Source organism: Taudactylus pleione, unplaced genomic scaffold (genome assembly GCF_031769625.1).
Source record: "Taudactylus pleione unplaced genomic scaffold, aTauple2 ptg000134l, whole genome shotgun sequence".
Lineage (NCBI taxonomy): Eukaryota > Metazoa > Chordata > Amphibia > Anura > Myobatrachidae > Taudactylus > Taudactylus pleione.
The window spans coordinates 4,855,696-4,878,547 of NW_028284536.1; the positions used below are offsets into that span (position 1 = coordinate 4,855,696).

The 22,852-nt window shown below is 35.2% G+C and overlaps 6 non-coding genes across 6 annotated transcripts; all 6 read right to left on the reverse strand.

The window, feature by feature from the left end:
• Positions 1 to 1,981: 1,981 nt before the first annotated feature.
• On the reverse strand, positions 1,982 to 2,055 carry TRNAN-GUU (transfer RNA asparagine (anticodon GUU)). The gene has a single exon. It is a non-coding gene; the product is annotated as a tRNA-Asn (tRNA).
• A 1,799-nt stretch (positions 2,056 to 3,854) lies between these two features.
• Positions 3,855 to 3,928, reverse strand: TRNAN-GUU (transfer RNA asparagine (anticodon GUU)). Its single transcript has one exon. It is a non-coding gene; the product is annotated as a tRNA-Asn (tRNA).
• Positions 3,929 to 6,658: 2,730 nt separating this feature from the next.
• Positions 6,659 to 6,732, reverse strand: TRNAN-GUU (transfer RNA asparagine (anticodon GUU)). The gene has a single exon. It is a non-coding gene; the product is annotated as a tRNA-Asn (tRNA).
• Positions 6,733 to 10,406: 3,674 nt separating this feature from the next.
• TRNAN-GUU (transfer RNA asparagine (anticodon GUU)) lies at positions 10,407 to 10,480 on the reverse strand. The gene has a single exon. It is a non-coding gene; the product is annotated as a tRNA-Asn (tRNA).
• A 6,619-nt stretch (positions 10,481 to 17,099) lies between these two features.
• On the reverse strand, positions 17,100 to 17,173 carry TRNAN-GUU (transfer RNA asparagine (anticodon GUU)). The gene has a single exon. It is a non-coding gene; the product is annotated as a tRNA-Asn (tRNA).
• A 1,799-nt stretch (positions 17,174 to 18,972) lies between these two features.
• Positions 18,973 to 19,046, reverse strand: TRNAN-GUU (transfer RNA asparagine (anticodon GUU)). Its single transcript has one exon. It is a non-coding gene; the product is annotated as a tRNA-Asn (tRNA).
• Positions 19,047 to 22,852: the final 3,806 nt, after the last annotated feature.

The following is a 22,852-nucleotide window of genomic DNA, read 5'->3' on the forward strand; positions in this document are numbered from 1 at the left end:
GAGATAATTGTTTCAGAGAAAGTCTTGAACCCTACCATAAAATAGGTAGTTAGACATGTTGACTTCTCTACCTAAAATTCCCCAAAATTTGACTAATAGAAGATTTTCGTCCCTGGGTGGGATTGAACCACCAATATTCTAATTAACAGCCGAACGTGCTAACCAATTGTGCCACAGAGACCCTATATGAGACATAAACAAACAACAGCTAAGAAACATTGATCTGGAAAGTTTCCTTACCAAAGTTTATAAAGTCTCTAATCTGGACAGTTATTTTAGGATTTTTCATTAATTAAAAGGAACACATTGCCATGTTCTTGTGATGAATCAACCCTTCTTGAGTTCTAAGCACTTCCATGAGCAGCAGAGTGGCGCAGCGGAAGCGTGCTGGGCCCATAACCCAGAGGTCGTTGGATCGAAACCATCCTCTGCTATGTGCTATTTTCATTTATCAAATCTAAAATTGGGATTGCTATTTTGACTTTTTTGGTCTTTGCTTATAGTAGAAAATCCATTATCATCTTAACTCATTTAAATCGTATTTTGACAGAAGTGCAGTAGCAAAAAATCCACATAATGTCTTTACTTTACCCTATTACTTCTATGGTTATTGAGAAAAACAAACTACATTGACTCCAGAAGAGCAAATCAGGTGTTCAAACAAGTAATTTATCAAAATCATCTTTCCAGCTTACACTTTGGTGATGCAATAAGACAATGATTTTGTAAGAAAAATCTTCAAACTTCAAATAGTTTTTCTTAATTCCTTACCTTTGTACTGATAAGATAACACCTGGTTATAACATAACACAGGCTTTCACTTAAAAATGCTGCTAGGTTGCATTCTGCTGATTAGATATCACCAGGAACAACATTAACCTTCAGGTATTTTCTAATTGTTGAATAAATTGGCTTAAATCAAATTAAACTCACTTTAGAGATAATTGTTTCAGAGAAAGTCTTGAACCCTACCATAAAATAGGTAGTTAGACATGTTGACTTCTCTACCTAAAATTCCCCAAAATTTGACTAATAGAAGATTCTCGTCCCTGGGTGGGATTGAACCACCAACCTTCCAGTTAACAGCCAAACGCGCTAACCAATTGCGCCACAGAGACCCTATGTGAGACATAAACTAACAACAGCTAAGAAACATTGATCTGGAAAGTTTCCTTGCCAAAGTTTATAAAGTCTCTAATCTGGACAGTTATTTTAGGATTTTTCGCTAATTAAAAGGAACACATTGCCATGTTCTTGTGATGAATCAACCCTTCTTGAGTTCTAAGCATTTCCATGAGCAGCAGAGTGGCGCAGCGGAAGTGTGCTGGGCCCATAACCCAGAGGTCGTTGGATCGAAACCATCCTCTGCTATGTGCTATTTTCATTTATCAAATCTAAAATTGGGATTGCTATTTTGACTTTTTTGGTCTTTGCTTATAGTAGAAAATCCATTATCATCTTAACTCATTTAATTCGTATTTTGACAGAAGTGCTGTAGCAAAAAATCCACATAATGTCTTTACTTTACCCTATTACTTCTATGGTTATTGAGAAAAACAAACTACATTGACTCCAGAAGAACAAATCAGGTGTTCTAACAAGTAATTTATCAAAATCATCTTTCCAGCTTACACTTTGGTGATGCAAAAAGACAATGATTTTGTAAGAAAAATCTTCACACTTCAAAAAGTTTTTCTTAATTCCTTACCTTTGTACTGATAAGATAACACCTGGTTTTAACATAACACAGGCTTCCACTTAAAAATGCTGCTAGGTTGCATTCTGCTGATTAGATATCACCAGGAACAACATTAACCTTCAGGTATTTTCTAAATGTTGAATAAATTGGCTTAAATCAAATTAAACTCACTTTAGAGATAATTGTTTCAGAGAAAGTCTTGAACCCTACCATAAAATAGGTAGTTTGACATGTTGACTTCTCTACCTAAAATTCCCCAAAATTTGACTAATAGAAGACTCTTGTCCCTGGGTGGGGTTGAACCACCAACCTTCCGGTTAACAGCCGAACGCACTAACCAATTGCGCCACAGAGACCCTATGTGAGACATAAACTAACAACAGCTAAGAAACATTGATCTGGAAAGTTTCCTTGCCAAAGTTTATAAAGTCTCTAATCTGGACAGTTATTTTGGGATTTTTCGCTAATTAAAAGGAATACATTGCCATGTTCTTGTGATGAATCAACCCTTCTTGAGTTCTAAGCATTTCCATGAGCAGCAGAGTGGCGCAGCGGAAGCTTGCTGGGCCCATAACCCAGAGGTCGATGGATCGAAACCATCCTCTGCTATGTGCTATTTTCATTTATCAAATCTAAAATTGGGATTGCTATTTTGACTTTTTTGGTCTTTGCTTGTAGTAGAAAATCCATTATCATCTTAACTCATTTAATTCGTATTTTGACAGAAGTGCTGTAGCAAAAAATCCACATAATGTCTTTACTTTACCCTATTATTTCTATGGTTATTGAGAAAAACAAACTACATTGACTCCAGAAGAGCAAATCAGGTGTTCTAACAAGTAATTTATCAAAATCATCTTTCCAGCTTACACTTTGGTGATGCAAAAGACAATGATTTTGTAAGAAAAATCTTCAAACTTCAAAAAGTTTTTCTTAATTCCTTACCTTTGTACTGATAAGATAACACCTGGTTATAACATAACACAGGATTTCACTTAAAAATGCTGCTAGGTTGCATTCTGCTGATTAGATATCACCAGGAACAACATTAACCTTCAGGTATTTTCTAATTGTTGAATAAATTGGCTTAAATCAAATTAAACTCACTTTAGAGATAATTGTTTCAGAGAAAGTCTTGAACCCTTCCTTAAAATAGGTAGTTTGACATGTTGACTTCTCTACCTAAAAATCCCCAAAACTTGATTAATAGAATATTCTCGTCCCTGGGTGGGATTGAACCACCAACATTCCAGTTAACAGCCAAACGCGCTAACCAATTGCGCCACAGAAACCCTATATGAGACATAAACAAACAACAGCTAAGAAACATTGATCTGGAAAGTTTCCTTGCCAAAGTTTATAAAGTCTCTAATCTGGACAGTTATTTTAGGATTTTTCGCTAATTAAAAGGAACACATTGCCATGTTCTTGTGATGAATCAACCCTTCTTGAGTTCTAAGCACTTCCATGAGCAGCAGAGTGGCGCAGCGGAAGCGTGCTGGGCCCATAACCCAGAGGTCGTTGGATCGAAACCATCCTCTGCTATGTGCTATTTTCATTTATCAAATCTAAAATTGGGATTGCTATTTTGACTTTTTTGGTCTTTGCTTATAGTAGAAAATCCATTATCATCTTAACTCATTTAATTCGTATTTTGACAGAAGTGCTGTAGCAAAAAATCCTCATAATGTCTTTACTTTACCCTATTACTTCTATGGTTATTGAGAAAAACAAACTACATTGACTCCAGAAGAGCAAATCAGGTGTTCTAACAAGTAATTTATCAAAATCATCTTTCCAGCTTACACTTTGGTGATGCAAAAAGACAATGATTTTGTAAGAAAAATCTTCAAACTTCAAAAAGTTTTTCTTAATTCCTTACCTTTGTACTGATAAGATAACACCTGGTTATAACATAACACAGGCTTTCACTTAAAAATGCTGCTAGGTTGCATTCTGCTGATTAGATATCACCAGGAACAACATTAACCTTCAGGTATTTTCTAATTGTTGAATAAATTGGCTTAAATCAAATTAAACTCACTTTAGAGATAATTGTTTCAGAGAAAGTCTTGAACCCTACCATAAAATAGGTAGTTAGACATGTTGACTTCTCTACCTAAAATTCCCCAAAATGTGACTAATAGAAGATTCTCATCCCTGGGTGGGATTGAACCACCAACCTTCCGGTTAACAGCCGAACGCGCTAACCAATTGCGCCACAGAGACCCTATGTGAGACATAAACTAACAACAGCTAAGAAACATTGATCTGGAAAGTTTCCTTGCCAAAGTTTATAAAGTCTCTAATCTGGACAGTTATTTTAGGATTTTTCGCTAATTAAAAGGAACACATTGCCTTGTTCTTGTGATGAATCAACCCTTCTTGAGTTCTAAGCATTTCCATGAGCAGCAGAGTGGTGCAGCGGTAGCTTGCTGGGCCCATAACCCAGAGGTCGACGGATCGAAACCATCCTCTGCTATGTGCTATTTTCATTTATCAAATCTAAAATTGGGATTGCTATTTTGACTTTTTTGGTCTTTGCTTGTAGTAGAAAATCCATTATCATCTTAACTCATTTAATTCGTATTTTGACAGAAGTGCTGTAGCAAAAAATGCACATAATGTCTTTACTTTACCCTATTACTTCTATGGTTATTGAGAAAAACAAACTACATTGACTCCAGAAGAGCAAATCAGGTGTTCTAACAAGTAATTTATCAAAATCATCTTTCCAGCTTACACTTTGGTGATGCAAAAAGACAATGATTTTGTAAGAAAAATCTTCAAACTTCAAAAAGTTTTTCTTAATTCCTTACCTTTGTACTGATAAGATAACACCTGCTTATAACATAACACAGGCTTTCACTTAAAAATGCTGCTAGGTTGCATTCTGCTGATTAGATATCACCAGGAACAACATTAACCTTCAGGTATTTTCTAAATGTTGAATAAATTGGCTTAAATCAAATTAAACTCACTTTAGAGATAATTGTTTCAGAGAAAGTCTTGAACCCTACCATAAAATAGGTAGTTTGACATGTTGACTTCTCTACCTAAAAATCCCCAAAACTTGATTAATAGAAGATTCTCGTCCCTGGGTGGGATTGAACCACCAACATTCCAGTTAACAGCCGAACGCGCTAACCAATTGCGCCACAGAAACCCTATATGAGACATAAACAAACAACAGCTAAGAAACATTGATCTGGAAAGTTTCCTTGCCAAAGTTTATAAAGTCTCTAATCTGGACAGTTATTTTAGGATTTTTCGCTAATTAAAAGGAACACATTGCCATGTTCTTATGATGAATCAACCCTTCTTGAGTTCTAAGCACTTCCATGAGCAGCAGAGTGGCGCAGCGGAAGCGTGCTGGGCCCATAACCCAGAGGTCGTTGGATCGAAACCATCCTGTGCTATTTTCATTTATCAAATCTAAAATTGGGATTGCTATTTTGACTTTTTTGGTCTTTGCTTATAGTAGAAAATCCATTATCATCTTAACTCATTTAATTCGTATTTTGACAGAAGTGCTGTAGCAAAAAATCCACATAATGTCTTTACTTTACCCTATTACTTCTATGGTTATTGCGAAAAACAAACTACATTGACTCCAGAAGAGCAAATCAGGTGTTCTAACAAGTAATTTATCAAAATCATCTTTCCAGCTTACACTTTGGTGATGCAAAAAGACAATGATTTTGTAAGAAAAATCTTCAAACTTCAAAAAGTTTTTCTTAATTCCTTACCTTTGTACTGATAAGATAACACCTGGTTTTAACATAACACATGCTTCCACTTAAAAATGCTGCTAGGTTGCATTCTGCTGATTAGATATCACCAGGAACAACATTAACCTTCAGGTATTTTCTAAATGTTGAATAAATTGGCTTAAATCAAATTAAACTCACTTTAGAGATAATTGTTTCAGAGAAAGTCTTGAACCCTACCATAAAATAGGTAGTTTGACATGTTGACTTCTCTACCTAAAATTCCCCAAAATTTGACTAATAGAAGATTTTCGTCCCTGGGTGGGATTGAACCACCAATATTCCAATTAACAGCCGAACGTGCTAACCAATTGTGCCACAGAGACCCTATATGAGACATAAACAAACAACAGCTAAGAAACATTGATCTGGAAAGTTTCCTTACCAAAGTTTATAAAGTCTCTAATCTGGACAGTTATTTTAGGATTTTTCATTAATTAAAAGGAACACATTGCCATGTTCTTGTGATGAATCAACCCTTCTTGAGTTCTAAGCACTTCCATGAGCAACAGAGTGGCGCAGCGGAAGCGTGCTGGGCCCATAACCCAGAGGTCGATGGATCGAAACCATCCTGTGCTATGTGCTATTTTCATTTATCAAATCTAAAATTGGGATTGCTATTTTGACTTTTTTGGTCTTTGCTTATAGTAGAAAATCCATTATCATCTTAACTCATTTAATTCGTATTTTGACAGAAGTGCTGTAGCAAAAAATCCACATAATGTCTTTACTTTACCCTATTACTTCTATGGTTATTGAGAAAAACAAACTACATTGACTCCAGAAGAACAAATCAGGTGTTCTAACAAGTAATTTATCAAAATCATCTTTCCAGCTTACACTTTGGTGATGCAAAAAGACAATGATTTTGTAAGAAAAATCTTCACACTTCAAAAAGTTTTTCTTAATTCCTTACCTTTGTACTGATAAGATAACACCTGGTTTTAACATAACACAGGCTTCCACTTAAAAATGCTGCTAGGTTGCATTCTGCTGATTAGATATCACCAGGAACAACATTAACCTTCAGGTATTTTCTAAATGTTGAATAAATTGGCTTAAATCAAATTAAACTCACTTTAGAGATAATTGTTTCAGAGAAAGTCTTGAACCCTACCATAAAATAGGTAGTTAGACATGTTAACTTCTCTACCTAAAATTCCCCAAAATTTGACTAATAGAAGACTCTCGTCCCTGGGTGGGGTTGAACCACCAACCTTCCGGTTAACAGCCGAACGCGCTAACCAATTGCGCCACAGAGACCCTATGTGAGACATAAACTAACAACAGCTAAGAAACATTGATCTGGAAAGTTTCCTTGCCAAAGTTTATAAAGTCTCTAATCTGGACAGTTATTTTGGGATTTTTCACTAATTAAAAGGAACACATTGCCATGTTCTTGTGATGAATCAACCCTTCTTGAGTTCTAAGCATTTCCATGAGCAGCAGAGTGGCGCAGCGGAAGCTTGCTGGGCCCATAACCCAGAGGTCGATGGATCGAAACCATCATCTGCTATGTGCTATTTTCATTTATCAAATCTAAAATTGGGATTGCTATTTTGACTTTTTTGGTCTTTGCTTGTAGTAGAAAATCCATTATCATCTTAACTCATTTAATTCGTATTTTGACAGAAGTGCTGTAGCAAAAAATCCACATAATGTCTTTACTTTACCCTATTATTTCTATGGTTATTGAGAAAAACAAACTACATTGACTCCAGAAGAGCAAATCAGGTGTTCTAACAAGTAATTTATCAAAATCATCTTTCCAGCTTACACTTTGGTGATGCAAAAAGACAATGATTTTGTAAGAAAAATATTCAAACTTCAAAAAGTTTTTCTTAATTCCTTACATTTGTACTGATAAGATAACACCTGGTTATAACATAACACAGGATTTCACTTAAAAATGCTGCTAGGTTGCATTCTGCTGATTAGATATCACCAGGAACAACATTAACCTTCAGGTATTTTCTAATTGTTGAATAAATTGGCTTAAATCAAATTAAACTCACTTTAGAGATAATTGTTTCAGAGAAAGTCTTGAACCCTTCCTTAAAATAGGTAGTTTGACATGTTGACTTCTCTACCTAAAAATCCCCAAAACTTGATTAATAGAAGATTCTCGTCCCTGGGTGGGATTGAACCACCAACATTCCAGTTAACAGCCGAACGCGCTAACCAATTGCGCCACAGAAACCCTATATGAGACATAAACAAACAACAGCTAAGAAACATTGATCTGGAAAGTTTCCTTGCCAAAGTTTATAAAGTCTCTAATCTGGACAGTTATTTTAGGATTTTTCGCTAATTAAAAGGAACACATTGCCATGTTCTTATGATGAATCAACCCTTCTTGAGTTCTAAGCACTTCCATGAGCAGCAGAGTGGCGCAGCGGAAGCGTGCTGGGCCCATAACCCAGAGGTCGTTGGATCGAAACCATCCTGTGCTATGTGCTATTTTCATTTATCAAATCTAAAATTGGGATTGCTATTTTGACTTTTTTGGTCTTTGCTTATAGTAGAAAATCCATTATCATCTTAACTCATTTAATTCGTATTTTGACAGAAGTGCTGTAGCAAAAAATCCACATAATGTCTTTACTTTACCCTATTACTTCTATGGTTATTGCAAAAAACAAACTACATTGACTCCAGAAGAGCAAATCAGGTGTTCTAACAAGTAATTTATCAAAATCATCTTTCCAGCTTACACTTTGGTGATGCAAAAAGACAATGATTTTGTAAGAAAAATCTTCAAACTTCAAAAAGTTTTTCTTAATTCCTTACCTTTGTACTGATAAGATAACACCTGGTATTAACATAACACAGGCTTCCACTTAAAAATGCTGCTAGGTTGCATTCTGCTGATTAGATATCACCAGGAACAACATTAACCTTCAGGTATTTTCTAAATGTTGAATAAATTGGCTTAAATCAAATTAAACTCACTTTAGAGATAATTGTTTCAGAGAAAGTCTTGAACCCTACCATAAAATAGGTAGTTTGACATGTTGACTTCTCTACCTAAAATTCCCCAAAATTTGACTAATAGAAGATTTTCGTCCCTGGGTGGGATTGAACCACCAATATTCCAATTAACAGCCGAACGTGCTAACCAATTGTGCCACAGAGACCCTATATGAGACATAAACAAACAACAGCTAAGAAACATTGATCTGGAAAGTTTCCTTACCAAAGTTTATAAAGTCTCTAATCTGGACAGTTATTTTAGGATTTTTCATTAATTAAAAGGAACACATTGCCATGTTCTTGTGATGAATCAACCCTTCTTGAGTTCTAAGCACTTCCATGAGCAGCAGAGTGGTGCAGCGGAAGCATGCTGGGCCCATAACTCAGAGGTCGTTGGATCGAAACCATCCTCTGCTATGTGCTATTATCATTTATCAAATCTAAAATTGGGATTGCTATTTTGACTTTTTTGGTCTTTGCTTATAGTAGAAAATCCATTATCATCTTAACTCATTTAAATCGTATTTTGACAGAAGTGCTGTAGCAAAAAATCCACATAATGTCTTTACTTTACCCTATTACTTCTATGGTTATTGAGAAAAACAAACTACATTGACTCCAGAAGAGCAAATCAGGTGTTCAAACAAGTAATTTATCAAAATCATCTTTCCAGCTTACACTTTGGTGATGCAATAAGACAATGATTTTGTAAGAAAAATCTTCAAACTTCAAAAAGTTTTTCTTAATTCCTTACCTTTGTACTGATAAGATAACACCTGGTTATAACATAACACAGGCTTTCACTTAAAAATGCTGCTAGGTTGCATTCTGCTGATTAGATATCACCAGGAACAACATTAACCTTCAGGTATTTTCTAATTGTTGAATAAATTGGCTTAAATCAAATTAAACTCACTTTAGAGATAATTGTTTCAGAGAAAGTCTTGAACCCTACCATAAAATAGGTAGTTAGACATGTTGACTTCTCTACCTAAAATTCCCCAAAATTTGACTAATAGAAGATTTTCGTCCCTGGGTGGGATTGAACCACCAATATTCTAATTAACAGCCGAACGTGCTAACCAATTGTGCCACAGAGACCCTATATGAGACATAAACAAACAACAGCTAAGAAACATTGATCTGGAAAGTTTCCTTACCAAAGTTTATAAAGTCTCTAATCTGGACAGTTATTTTAGGATTTTTCATTAATTAAAAGGAACACATTGCCATGTTCTTGTGATGAATCAACCCTTCTTGAGTTCTAAGCACTTCCATGAGCAGCAGAGTGGCGCAGCGGAAGCGTGCTGGGCCCATAACCCAGAGGTCATTGGATCGAAACCATCCTCTGCTATGTGCTATTTTCATTTTTCAAATCTAAAATTGGGATTGCTATTTTGACTTTTTTGGTCTTTGCTTATAGTAGAAAATCCATTATCATCTTAACTCATTTAATTCGTATTTTGACAGAAGTGCTGTAGCAAAAAATCCACATAATGTCTTTACTTTACCCTATTACTTCTATGGTTATTGAGAAAAACAAACTACATTGACTCCAGAAGAACAAATCAGGTGTTCTAACAAGTAATTTATCAAAATCATCTTTCCAGCTTACACTTTGGTGATGCAAAAAGACAATGATTTTGTAAGAAAAATCTTCACACTTCAAAAAGTTTTTCTTAATTCCTTACCTTTGTACTGATAAGATAACACCTGGTTTTAACATAACACAGGCTTCCACTTAAAAATGCTGCTAGGTTGCATTCTGCTGATTAGATATCACCAGGAACAACATTAACCTTCAGGTATTTTCTAAATGTTGAATAAATTGGCTTAAATCAAATTAAACTCACTTTAGAGATAATTGTTTCAGAGAAAGTCTTGAACCCTACCATAAAATAGGTAGTTAGACATGTTAACTTCTCTACCTAAAATTCCCAAAAATTTGACTAATAGAAGACTCTCGTCCCTGGGTGGGGTTGAACCACCAACCTTCCGGTTAACAGCCGAACGCGCTAACCAATTGCGCCACAGAGACCCTATGTGAGACATAAACTAACAACAGCTAAGAAACATTGATCTGGAAAGTTTCCTTGCCAAAGTTTATAAAGTCTCTAATCTGGACAGTTATTTTGGGATTTTTCACTAATTAAAAGGAACACATTGCCATGTTCTTGTGATGAATCAACCCTTCTTGAGTTCTAAGCATTTCCATGAGCAGCAGAGTGGCGCAGCGGAAGCTTGCTGGGCCCATAACCCAGAGGTCGATGGATCGAAACCATCATCTGCTATGTGCTATTTTCATTTATCAAATCTAAAATTGGGATTGCTATTTTGACTTTTTTGGTCTTTGCTTGTAGTAGAAAATCCATTATCATCTTAACTCATTTAATTCGTATTTTGACAGAAGTGCTGTAGCAAAAAATCCACATAATGTCTTTACTTTACCCTATTATTTCTATGGTTATTGAGAAAAACAAACTACATTGACTCCAGAAGAGCAAATCAGGTGTTCTAACAAGTAATTTATCAAAATCATCTTTCCAGCTTACACTTTGGTGATGCAAAAAGACAATGATTTTGTAAGAAAAATATTCAAACTTCAAAAAGTTTTTCTTAATTCCTTACATTTGTACTGATAAGATAACACCTGGTTATAACATAACACAGGATTTCACTTAAAAATGCTGCTAGGTTGCATTCTGCTGATTAGATATCACCAGGAACAACATTAACCTTCAGGTATTTTCTAATTGTTGAATAAATTGGCTTAAATCAAATTAAACTCACTTTAGAGATAATTGTTTCAGAGAAAGTCTTGAACCCTTCCTTAAAATAGGTAGTTTGACATGTTGACTTCTCTACCTAAAAATCCCCAAAACTTGATTAATAGAAGATTCTCGTCCCTGGGTGGGATTGAACCACCAACATTCCAGTTAACAGCCGAACGCGCTAACCAATTGCGCCACAGAAACCCTATATGAGACATAAACAAACAACAGCTAAGAAACATTGATCTGGAAAGTTTCCTTGCCAAAGTTTATAAAGTCTCTAATCTGGACAGTTATTTTAGGATTTTTCGCTAATTAAAAGGAACACATTGCCATGTTCTTATGATGAATCAACCCTTCTTGAGTTCTAAGCACTTCCATGAGCAGCAGAGTGGCGCAGCGGAAGCGTGCTGGGCCCATAACCCAGAGGTCGTTGGATCGAAACCATCCTGTGCTATGTGCTATTTTCATTTATCAAATCTAAAATTGGGATTGCTATTTTGACTTTTTTGGTCTTTGCTTATAGTAGAAAATCCATTATCATCTTAACTCATTTAATTCGTATTTTGACAGAAGTGCTGTAGCAAAAAATCCACATAATGTCTTTACTTTACCCTATTACTTCTATGGTTATTGCAAAAAACAAACTACATTGACTCCAGAAGAGCAAATCAGGTGTTCTAACAAGTAATTTATCAAAATCATCTTTCCAGCTTACACTTTGGTGATGCAAAAAGACAATGATTTTGTAAGAAAAATCTTCAAACTTCAAAAAGTTTTTCTTAATTCCTTACCTTTGTACTGATAAGATAACACCTGGTATTAACATAACACAGGCTTCCACTTAAAAATGCTGCTAGGTTGCATTCTGCTGATTAGATATCACCAGGAACAACATTAACCTTCAGGTATTTTCTAAATGTTGAATAAATTGGCTTAAATCAAATTAAACTCACTTTAGAGATAATTGTTTCAGAGAAAGTCTTGAACCCTACCATAAAATAGGTAGTTTGACATGTTGACTTCTCTACCTAAAATTCCCCAAAATTTGACTAATAGAAGATTTTCGTCCCTGGGTGGGATTGAACCACCAATATTCCAATTAACAGCCGAACATGCTAACCAATTGTGCCACAGAGACCCTATATGAGACATAAACAAACAACAGCTAAGAAACATTGATCTGGAAAGTTTCCTTACCAAAGTTTATAAAGTCTCTAATCTGGACAGTTATTTTAGGATTTTTCATTAATTAAAAGGAACACATTGCCATGTTCTTGTGATGAATCAACCCTTCTTGAGTTCTAAGCACTTCCATGAGCAGCAGAGTGGCGCAGCGGAAGCGTGCTGGGCCCATAACCCAGAGGTCATTGGATCGAAACCATCCTCTGCTATGTGCTATTTTCATTTTTCAAATCTAAAATTGGGATTGCTATTTTGACTTTTTTGGTCTTTGCTTATAGTAGAAAATCCATTATCATCTTAACTCATTTAATTCGTATTTTGACAGAAGTGCTGTAGCAAAAAATCCACATAATGTCTTTACTTTACCGTATTACTTCTATGGTTATTGAGAAAAACAAACTACATTGACTCCAGAAGAACAAATCAGGTGTTCTAACAAGTAATTTATCAAAATCATCTTTCCAGCTTACACTTTGGTGATGCAAAAAGACAATGATTTTGTAAGAAAAATCTTCAAACTTCAAAAAGTTTTTCTTAATTCCTTACCTTTGTACTGATAAGATAACACCTGGTATTAACATAACACAGGCTTCCACTTAAAAATGCTGCTAGGTTGCATTCTGCTGATTAGATATCACCAGGAACAACATTAACCTTCAGGTATTTTCTAAATGTTGAATAAATTGGCTTAAATCAAATTAAACTCACTTTAGAGATAATTGTTTCAGAGAAAGTCTTGAACCCTACCATAAAATAGGTAGTTTGACATGTTGACTTCTCTACCTAAAATTCCCCAAAATTTGACTAATAGAAGATTTTCGTCCCTGGGTGGGATTGAACCACCAATATTCCAATTAACAGCCGAACGTGCTAACCAATTGTGCCACAGAGACCCTATATGAGACATAAACAAACAACAGCTAAGAAACATTGATCTGGAAAGTTTCCTTACCAAAGTTTATAAAGTCTCTAATCTGGACAGTTATTTTAGGATTTTTCATTAATTAAAAGGAACACATTGCCATGTTCTTGTGATGAATCAACCCTTCTTGAGTTCTAAGCTCTTCCATGAGCAGCAGAGTGGTGCAGCGGAAGCATGCTGGGCCCATAACCCAGAGGTCGTTGGATCGAAACCATCCTCTGCTATGTGCTATTATCATTTATCAAATCTAAAATTGGGATTGCTATTTTGACTTTTTTGGTCTTTGCTTATAGTAGAAAATCCATTATCATCTTAACTCATTTAAATCGTATTTTGACAGAAGTGCTGTAGCAAAAAATCCACATAATGTCTTTACTTTACCCTATTACTTCTATGGTTATTGAGAAAAACAAACTACATTGACTCCAGAAGAGCAAATCAGGTGTTCAAACAAGTAATTTATCAAAATCATCTTTCCAGCTTACACTTTGGTGATGCAATAAGACAATGATTTTGTAAGAAAAATCTTCAAACTTCAAAAAGTTTTTCTTAATTCCTTACCTTTGTACTGATAAGATAACACCTGGTTATAACATAACACAGGCTTTCACTTAAAAATGCTGCTAGGTTGCATTCTGCTGATTAGATATCACCAGGAACAACATTAACCTTCAGGTATTTTCTAATTGTTGAATAAATTGGCTTAAATCAAATTAAACTCACTTTAGAGATAATTGTTTCAGAGAAAGTCTTGAACCCTACCATAAAATAGGTAGTTAGACATGTTGACTTCTCTACCTAAAATTCCCCAAAATTTGACTAATAGAAGATTTTCGTCCCTGGGTGGGATTGAACCACCAATATTCTAATTAACAGCCGAACGTGCTAACCAATTGTGCCACAGAGACCCTATATGAGACATAAACAAACAACAGCTAAGAAACATTGATCTGGAAAGTTTCCTTACCAAAGTTTATAAAGTCTCTAATCTGGACAGTTATTTTAGGATTTTTCATTAATTAAAAGGAACACATTGCCATGTTCTTGTGATGAATCAACCCTTCTTGAGTTCTAAGCACTTCCATGAGCAGCAGAGTGGCGCAGCGGAAGCGTGCTGGGCCCATAACCCAGAGGTCATTGGATCGAAACCATCCTCTGCTATGTGCTATTTTCATTTTTCAAATCTAAAATTGGGATTGCTATTTTGACTTTTTTGGTCTTTGCTTATAGTAGAAAATCCATTATCATCTTAACTCATTTAAATCATATTTTGACAGAAGTGCTGTAGCAAAAAATGCACATAATGTCTTTACTTTACCCTATTACTTCTATGGTTATTGAGAAAAACAAACTACATTGGTCTTTGCTTATAGTAGAAAATCCATTATCATCTTAACTCGTATTTTGACAGAAGTGCTGTAGCAAAAAATCCACATAATGTCTTTACTTTACCCTATTACTTCTATGGTTATTGAGAAAAACAAACTACATTGACTCCAGAAGAACAAATCAGGTGTTCTAACAAGTAATTTATCAAAATCATCTTTCCAGCTTACACTTTGGTGATGCAAAAAGACAATGATTTTGTAAGAAAAATCTTCACACTTCAAAAAGTTTTTCTTAATTCCTTACCTTTGTACTGATAAGATAACACCTGGTTTTAACATAACACAGGCTTCCACTTAAAAATGCTGCTAGGTTGCATTCTGCTGATTAGATATCACCAGGAACAACATTAACCTTCAGGTATTTTCTAAATGTTGAATAAATTGGCTTAAATCAAATTAGACTCACTTTAGAGATAATTGTTTCAGAGAAAGTCTTGAACCCTACCATAAAATAGGTAGTTTGACATGTTGACTTCTCTACCTAAAATTCCCCAAAATTTGACTAATAGAAGATTTTCGTCCCTGGGTGGGATTGAACCACCAATATTCCAATTAACAGCCGAACGTGCTAACCAATTGTGCCACAGAGACCCTATATGAGACATAAACAAACAACAGCTAAGAAACATTGATCTGGAAAGTTTCCTTACCAAAGTTTATAAAGTCTCTAATCTGGACAGTTATTTTAGGATTTTTCATTAATTAAAAGGAACACATTGCCATGTTCTTGTGATGAATCAACCCTTCTTGAGTTCTAAGCACTTCCATGAGCAGCAGAGTGGTGCAGCGGAAGCATGCTGGGCCCATAACCCAGAGGTCGTTGGATCGAAACCATCCTCTGCTATGTGCTATTTTCATTTATCAAATCTAAAATTGGGATTGCTATTTTGACTTTTTTGGTCTTTGCTTATAGTAGAAAATCCATTATCATCTTAACTCATTTAAATCGTATTTTGACAGAAGTGCTGTAGCAAAAAATCCACATAATGTCTTTACTTTACCCTATTACTTCTATGGTTATTGAGAAAAACAAACTACATTGACTCCAGAAGAGCAAATCAGGTGTTCAAACAAGTAATTTATCAAAATCATCTTTCCAGCTTACACTTTGGTGATGCAATAAGACAATGATTTTGTAAGAAAAATCTTCAAACTTCAAAAAGTTTTTTTTAATTCCTTACCTTTGTACTGATAAGATAACACCTGGTTATAACATAACACAGGCTTTCACTTAAAAATGCTGCTAGGTTGCATTCTGCTGATTAGATATCACCAGGAACAACATTAACCTTCAGGTATTTTCTAATTGTTGAATAAATTGGCTTAAATCAAATTAAACTCACTTTAGAGATAATTGTTTCAGAGAAAGTCTTGAACCCTACCATAAAATAGGTAGTTAGACATGTTGACTTCTCTACCTAAAATTCCCCAAAATTTGACTAATAGAAGATTCTCGTCCCTGGGTGGGATTGAACCACCAACCTTCCAGTTAACAGCCAAACGCGCTAACCAATTGCGCCACAGAGACCCTATGTGAGACATAAACTAACAACAGCTAAGAAACATTGATCTGGAAAGTTTCCTTGCCAAAGTTTATAAAGTCTCTAATCTGGACAGTTATTTTAGGATTTTTCGCTAATTAAAAGGAACACATTGCCATGTTCTTGTGATGAATCAACCCTTCTTGAGTTCTAAGCATTTCCATGAGCAGCAGAGTGGCGCAGCGGAAGTGTGCTGGGCCCATAACCCAGAGGTCGTTGGATCGAAACCATCCTCTGCTATGTGCTATTTTCATTTATCAAATCTAAAATTGGGATTGCTATTTTGACTTTTTTGGTCTTTGCTTATAGTAGAAAATCCATTATCATCTTAACTCATTTAATTCGTATTTTGACAGAAGTGCTGTAGCAAAAAATCCACATAATGTCTTTACTTTACCCTATTACTTCTATGGTTATTGAGAAAAACAAACTACATTGACTCCAGAAGAACAAATCAGGTGTTCTAACAAGTAATTTATCAAAATCATCTTTCCAGCTTACACTTTGGTGATGCAAAAAGACAATGATTTTGTAAGAAAAATCTTCACACTTCAAAAAGTTTTTCTTAATTCCTTACCTTTGTACTGATAAGATAACACCTGGTTTTAACATAACACAGGCTTCCACTTAAAAATGCTGCTAGGTTGCATTCTGCTGATTAGATATCACCAGGAACAACATTAACCTTCAGGTATTTTCTAAATGTTGAATAAATTGGCTTAAATCAAATTAAACTCACTTTAGAGATAATTGTTTCAGAGAAAGTCTTGAACCCTACCATAAAATAGGTAGTTTGACATGTTGACTTCTCTACCTAAAATTCCCCAAAATTTGACTAATAGAAGACTCTTGTCCCTGGGTGGGGTTGAACCACCAACCTTCCGGTTAACAGCCGAACGCACTAACCAATTGCGCCACAGAGACCCTATGTGAGACATAAACTAACAACAGCTAAGAAACATTGATCTGGAAAGTTTCCTTGCCAAAGTTTATAAAGTCTCTAATCTGGACAGTTATTTTGGGATTTTTCGCTAATTAAAAGGAATACATTGCCATGTTCTTGTGATGAATCAACCCTTCTTGAGTTCTAAGCATTTCCATGAGCAGCAGAGTGGCGCAGCGGAAGCTTGCTGGGCCCATAACCCAGAGGTCGATGGATCGAAACCATCCTCTGCTATGTGCTATTTTCATTTATCAAATCTAAAATTGGGATTGCTATTTTGACTTTTTTGGTCTTTGCTTGTAGTAGAAAATCCATTATCATCTTAACTCATTTAATTCGTATTTTGACAGAAGTGCTGTAGCAAAAAATCCACATAATGTCTTTACTTTACCCTATTATTTCTATGGTTATTGAGAAAAACAAACTACATTGACTCCAGAAGAGCAAATCAGGTGTTCTAACAAGTAATTTATCAAAATCATCTTTCCAGCTTACACTTTGGTGATGCAAAAGACAATGATTTTGTAAGAAAAATCTTCAAACTTCAAAAAGTTTTTCTTAATTCCTTACCTTTGTACTGATAAGATAACACCTGGTTATAACATAACACAGGATTTCACTTAAAAATGCTGCTAGGTTGCATTCTGCTGATTAGATATCACCAGGAACAACATTAACCTTCAGGTATTTTCTAATTGTTGAATAAATTGGCTTAAATCAAATTAAACTCACTTTAGAGATAATTGTTTCAGAGAAAGTCTTGAACCCTTCCTTAAAATAGGTAGTTTGACATGTTGACTTCTCTACCTAAAAATCCCCAAAACTTGATTAATAGAATATTCTCGTCCCTGGGTGGGATTGAACCACCAACATTCCAGTTAACAGCCAAACGCGCTAACCAATTGCGCCACAGAAACCCTATATGAGACATAAACAAACAACAGCTAAGAAACATTGATCTGGAAAGTTTCCTTGCCAAAGTTTATAAAGTCTCTAATCTGGACAGTTATTTTAGGATTTTTCGCTAATTAAAAGGAACACATTGCCATGTTCTTGTGATGAATCAACCCTTCTTGAGTTCTAAGCACTTCCATGAGCAGCAGAGTGGCGCAGCGGAAGCGTGCTGGGCCCATAACCCAGAGGTCGTTGGATCGAAACCATCCTCTGCTATGTGCTATTTTCATTTATCAAATCTAAAATTGGGATTGCTATTTTGACTTTTTTGGTCTTTGCTTATAGTAGAAAATCCATTATCATCTTAACTCATTTAATTCGTATTTTGACAGAAGTGCTGTAGCAAAAAATCCTCATAATGTCTTTACTTTACCCTATTACTTCTATGGTTATTGAGAAAAACAAACTACATTGACTCCAGAAGAGCAAATCAGGTGTTCTAACAAGTAATTTATCAAAATCATCTTTCCAGCTTACACTTTGGTGATGCAAAAAGACAATGATTTTGTAAGAAAAATCTTCAAACTTCAAAAAGTTTTTCTTAATTCCTTACCTTTGTACTGATAAGATAACACCTGGTTATAACATAACACAGGCTTTCACTTAAAAATGCTGCTAGGTTGCATTCTGCTGATTAGATATCACCAGGAACAACATTAACCTTCAGGTATTTTCTAATTGTTGAATAAATTGGCTTAAATCAAATTAAACTCACTTTAGAGATAATTGTTTCAGAGAAAGTCTTGAACCCTACCATAAAATAGGTAGTTAGACATGTTGACTTCTCTACCTAAAATTCCCCAAAATGTGACTAATAGAAGATTCTCATCCCTGGGTGGGATTGAACCACCAACCTTCCGGTTAACAGCCGAACGCGCTAACCAATTGCGCCACAGAGACCCTATGTGAGACATAAACTAACAACAGCTAAGAAACATTGATCTGGAAAGTTTCCTTGCCAAAGTTTATAAAGTCTCTAATCTGGACAGTTATTTTAGGATTTTTCGCTAATTAAAAGGAACACATTGCCTTGTTCTTGTGATGAATCAACCCTTCTTGAGTTCTAAGCATTTCCATGAGCAGCAGAGTGGTGCAGCGGTAGCTTGCTGGGCCCATAACCCAGAGGTCGACGGATCGAAACCATCCTCTGCTATGTGCTATTTTCATTTATCAAATCTAAAATTGGGATTGCTATTTTGACTTTTTTGGTCTTTGCTTGTAGTAGAAAATCCATTATCATCTTAACTCATTTAATTCGTATTTTGACAGAAGTGCTGTAGCAAAAAATGCACATAATGTCTTTACTTTACCCTATTACTTCTATGGTTATTGAGAAAAACAAACTACATTGACTCCAGAAGAGCAAATCAGGTGTTCTAACAAGTAATTTATCAAAATCATCTTTCCAGCTTACACTTTGGTGATGCAAAAAGACAATGATTTTGTAAGAAAAATCTTCAAACTTCAAAAAGTTTTTCTTAATTCCTTACCTTTGTACTGATAAGATAACACCTGCTTATAACATAACACAGGCTTTCACTTAAAAATGCTGCTAGGTTGCATTCTGCTGATTAGATATCACCAGGAACAACATTAACCTTCAGGTATTTTCTAAATGTTGAATAAATTGGCTTAAATCAAATTAAACTCACTTTAGAGATAATTGTTTCAGAGAAAGTCTTGAACCCTACCATAAAATAGGTAGTTTGACATGTTGACTTCTCTACCTAAAATTCCCCAAAATTTGACTAATAGAAGATTTTCGTCCCTGGGTGGGATTGAACCACCAATATTCCAATAAACAGCCGAACGTGCTAACCAATTGTGCCACAGAGACCCTATATGAGACATAAACAAACAACAGCTAAGAAACATTGATCTGGAAAGTTTCCTTACCAAAGTTTATAAAGTCTCTAATCTGGACAGTTATTTTAGGATTTTTCATTAATTAAAAGGAACACATTGCCATGTTCTTGTGATGAATCAACCCTTCTTGAGTTCGAAGCACTTCCATGAGCAGCAGAGTGGCGCAGCGGAAGCGTGCTGGGCCCATAACCCAGAGGTCATTGGATCGAAACCAACTTCTGCTATGTGCTATTTTCATTTATCAAATCTAAAATTGGGATTGCTATTTTGACTTTTTTGGTCTTTGCTTATAGTAGAAAATCCATTATCATCTTAACTCATTTAAATCGTATTTTGACAGAAGTGCTGTAGCAAAAAATCCACATAATGTCTTTACTTTACCCTATTACTTCTATGGTTATTGAGAAAAACAAACTACATTGACTCCAGAAGAGCAAATCAGGTGTTCAAACAAGTAATTTAACAAAATCATCTTTCCAGCTTACACTTTGGTGATGCAATAAGACAATGATTTTGTAAGAAAAATCTTCAAACTTCAAAAAGTTTTTCTTAATTCCTTACCTTTGTACTGATAAGATAACACCTGGTTTTAACATAACACAGGCTTCCACTTAAAAATGCTGCTAGGTTGCATTCTGCTGATTAGATATCACCAGGAACAACATTAACCTTCAGGTATTTTCTAAATGTTGAATAAATTGGCTTAAATCAAATTAAACTCACTTTAGAGATAATTGTTTCAGAGAAAGTCTTGAACCCTACCATAAAATAGGTAGTTTGACATGTTGACTTCTCTACCTAAAATTCCCCAAAATTTGACTAATAGAAGATTTTCGTCCCTGGGTGGGATTGAACCACCAATATTCCAATTAACAGCCGAACGTGCTAACCAATTGTGCCACAGAGACCCTATATGAGACATAAACAAACAACAGCTAAGAAACATTGATCTGGAAAGTTTCCTTACCAAAGTTTATAAAGTCTCTAATCTGGACAGTTATTTTAGGATTTTTCATTAATTAAAAGGAACACATTGCCATGTTCTTGTGATGAATCAACCCTTCTTGAGTTCTAAGCACTTCCATGAGCAGCAGAGTGGCGCAGCGGAAGCGTGCTGGGCCCATAACCCAGAGGTCGTTGGATCGAAACCATCCTCTGCTATGTGCTATTTTCATTTATCAAATCTAAAATTGGGATTGCTATTTTGACTTTTTTGGTCTTTGCTTATAGTAGAAAATCCATTATCATCTTAACTCATTTAAATCGTATTTTGACAGAAGTGCTGTAGCAAAAAATCCACATAATGTCTTTACTTTACCCTATTACTTCTATGGTTATTGAGAAAAACAAACTACATTGACTCCAGAAGAGCAAATCAGGTGTTCAAACAAGTAATTTATCAAAATCATCTTTCCAGCTTACACTTTGGTGATGCAATAAGACAATGATTTTGTAAGAAAAATCTTCAAACTTCAAAAAGTTTTTCTTAATTCCTTACATTTGTACTGATAAGATAACACCTGGTTATAACATAACACAGGCTTTCACTTAAAAATGCTGCTAGGTTGCATTCTGCTGATTAGATATCACCAGGAACAACATTAACCTTCAGGTATTTTCTAAATGTTGAATAAATTGGCTTAAATCAAATTAAACTCACTTTAGAGATAATTGTTTCAGAGAAAGTCTTGAACCCTACCATAAAATAGGTAGTTTGACATGTTGACTTCTCTACCTAAAATTCCCCAAAATTTGACTAATAGAAGACTCTCGTCCCTGGGTGGGGTTGAACCACCAACCTTCCGGTTAACTGCCGAACGCGCTAACCAATTGCGCCACAGAGACCCTATGTGAGACATAAACTAACAACAGCTAAGAAACATTGATCTGGAAAGTTTCCTTGCCAAAGTTTATAAAGTCTCTAATCTGGACAGTTATTTTGGGATTTTTCGCTAATTAAAAGGAACACATTGCCATGTTCTTGTGATGAATCAACCCTTCTTGAGTTCTAAGCATTTCCATGAGCAGCAGAATGGCGCAGCGGAAGCTTGCTGGGCCCATAACCCAGAGGTCGATGGATCGAAACCATCCTCTGCTATGTGCTATTTTCATTTATCAAATCTAAAATTGGGATTGCTATTTTGACTTTTTTGGTCTTTGCTTGTAGTAGAAAATCCATTATCATCTAAACTCATTTAATTCGTATTTTGACAGAAGTGCTGTAGCAAAAAATCCACATAATGTCTTTACTTTACCCTATTATTTCTATGGTTATTGAGAAAAACAAACTACATTGACTCCAGAAGAGCAAATCAGGTGTTCTAACAAGTAATTTATCAAAATCATCTTTCCAGCTTACACTTTGGTGATGCAAAAGACAATGATTTTGTAAGAAAAATCTTCAAACTTCAAAAAAGTTTTTCTTAATTCCTTACCTTTGTACTGATAAGATAACACCTGGTTATAACATAACACAGGATTTCACTTAAAAATGCTGCTAGGTTGCATTCTGCTGATTAGATATCACCAGGAACAACATTAACCTTCAGGTATTTTCTAATTGTTGAATAAATTGGCTTAAATCAAATTAAACTCACTTTAGAGATAATTGTTTCAGAGAAAGTCTTGAACCCTTCCTTAAAATAGGTAGTTTGACATGTTGACTTCTCTACCTAAAAATCCCCAAAACTTGATTAATAGAATATTCTCGTCCCTGGGTGGGATTGAACCACCAACATTCCAGTTAACAGCCAAACGTGCTAACCAATTGCGCCACAGAAACCCTATATGAGACATAAACAAACAACAGCTAAGAAACATTGATCTGGAAAGTTTCCTTG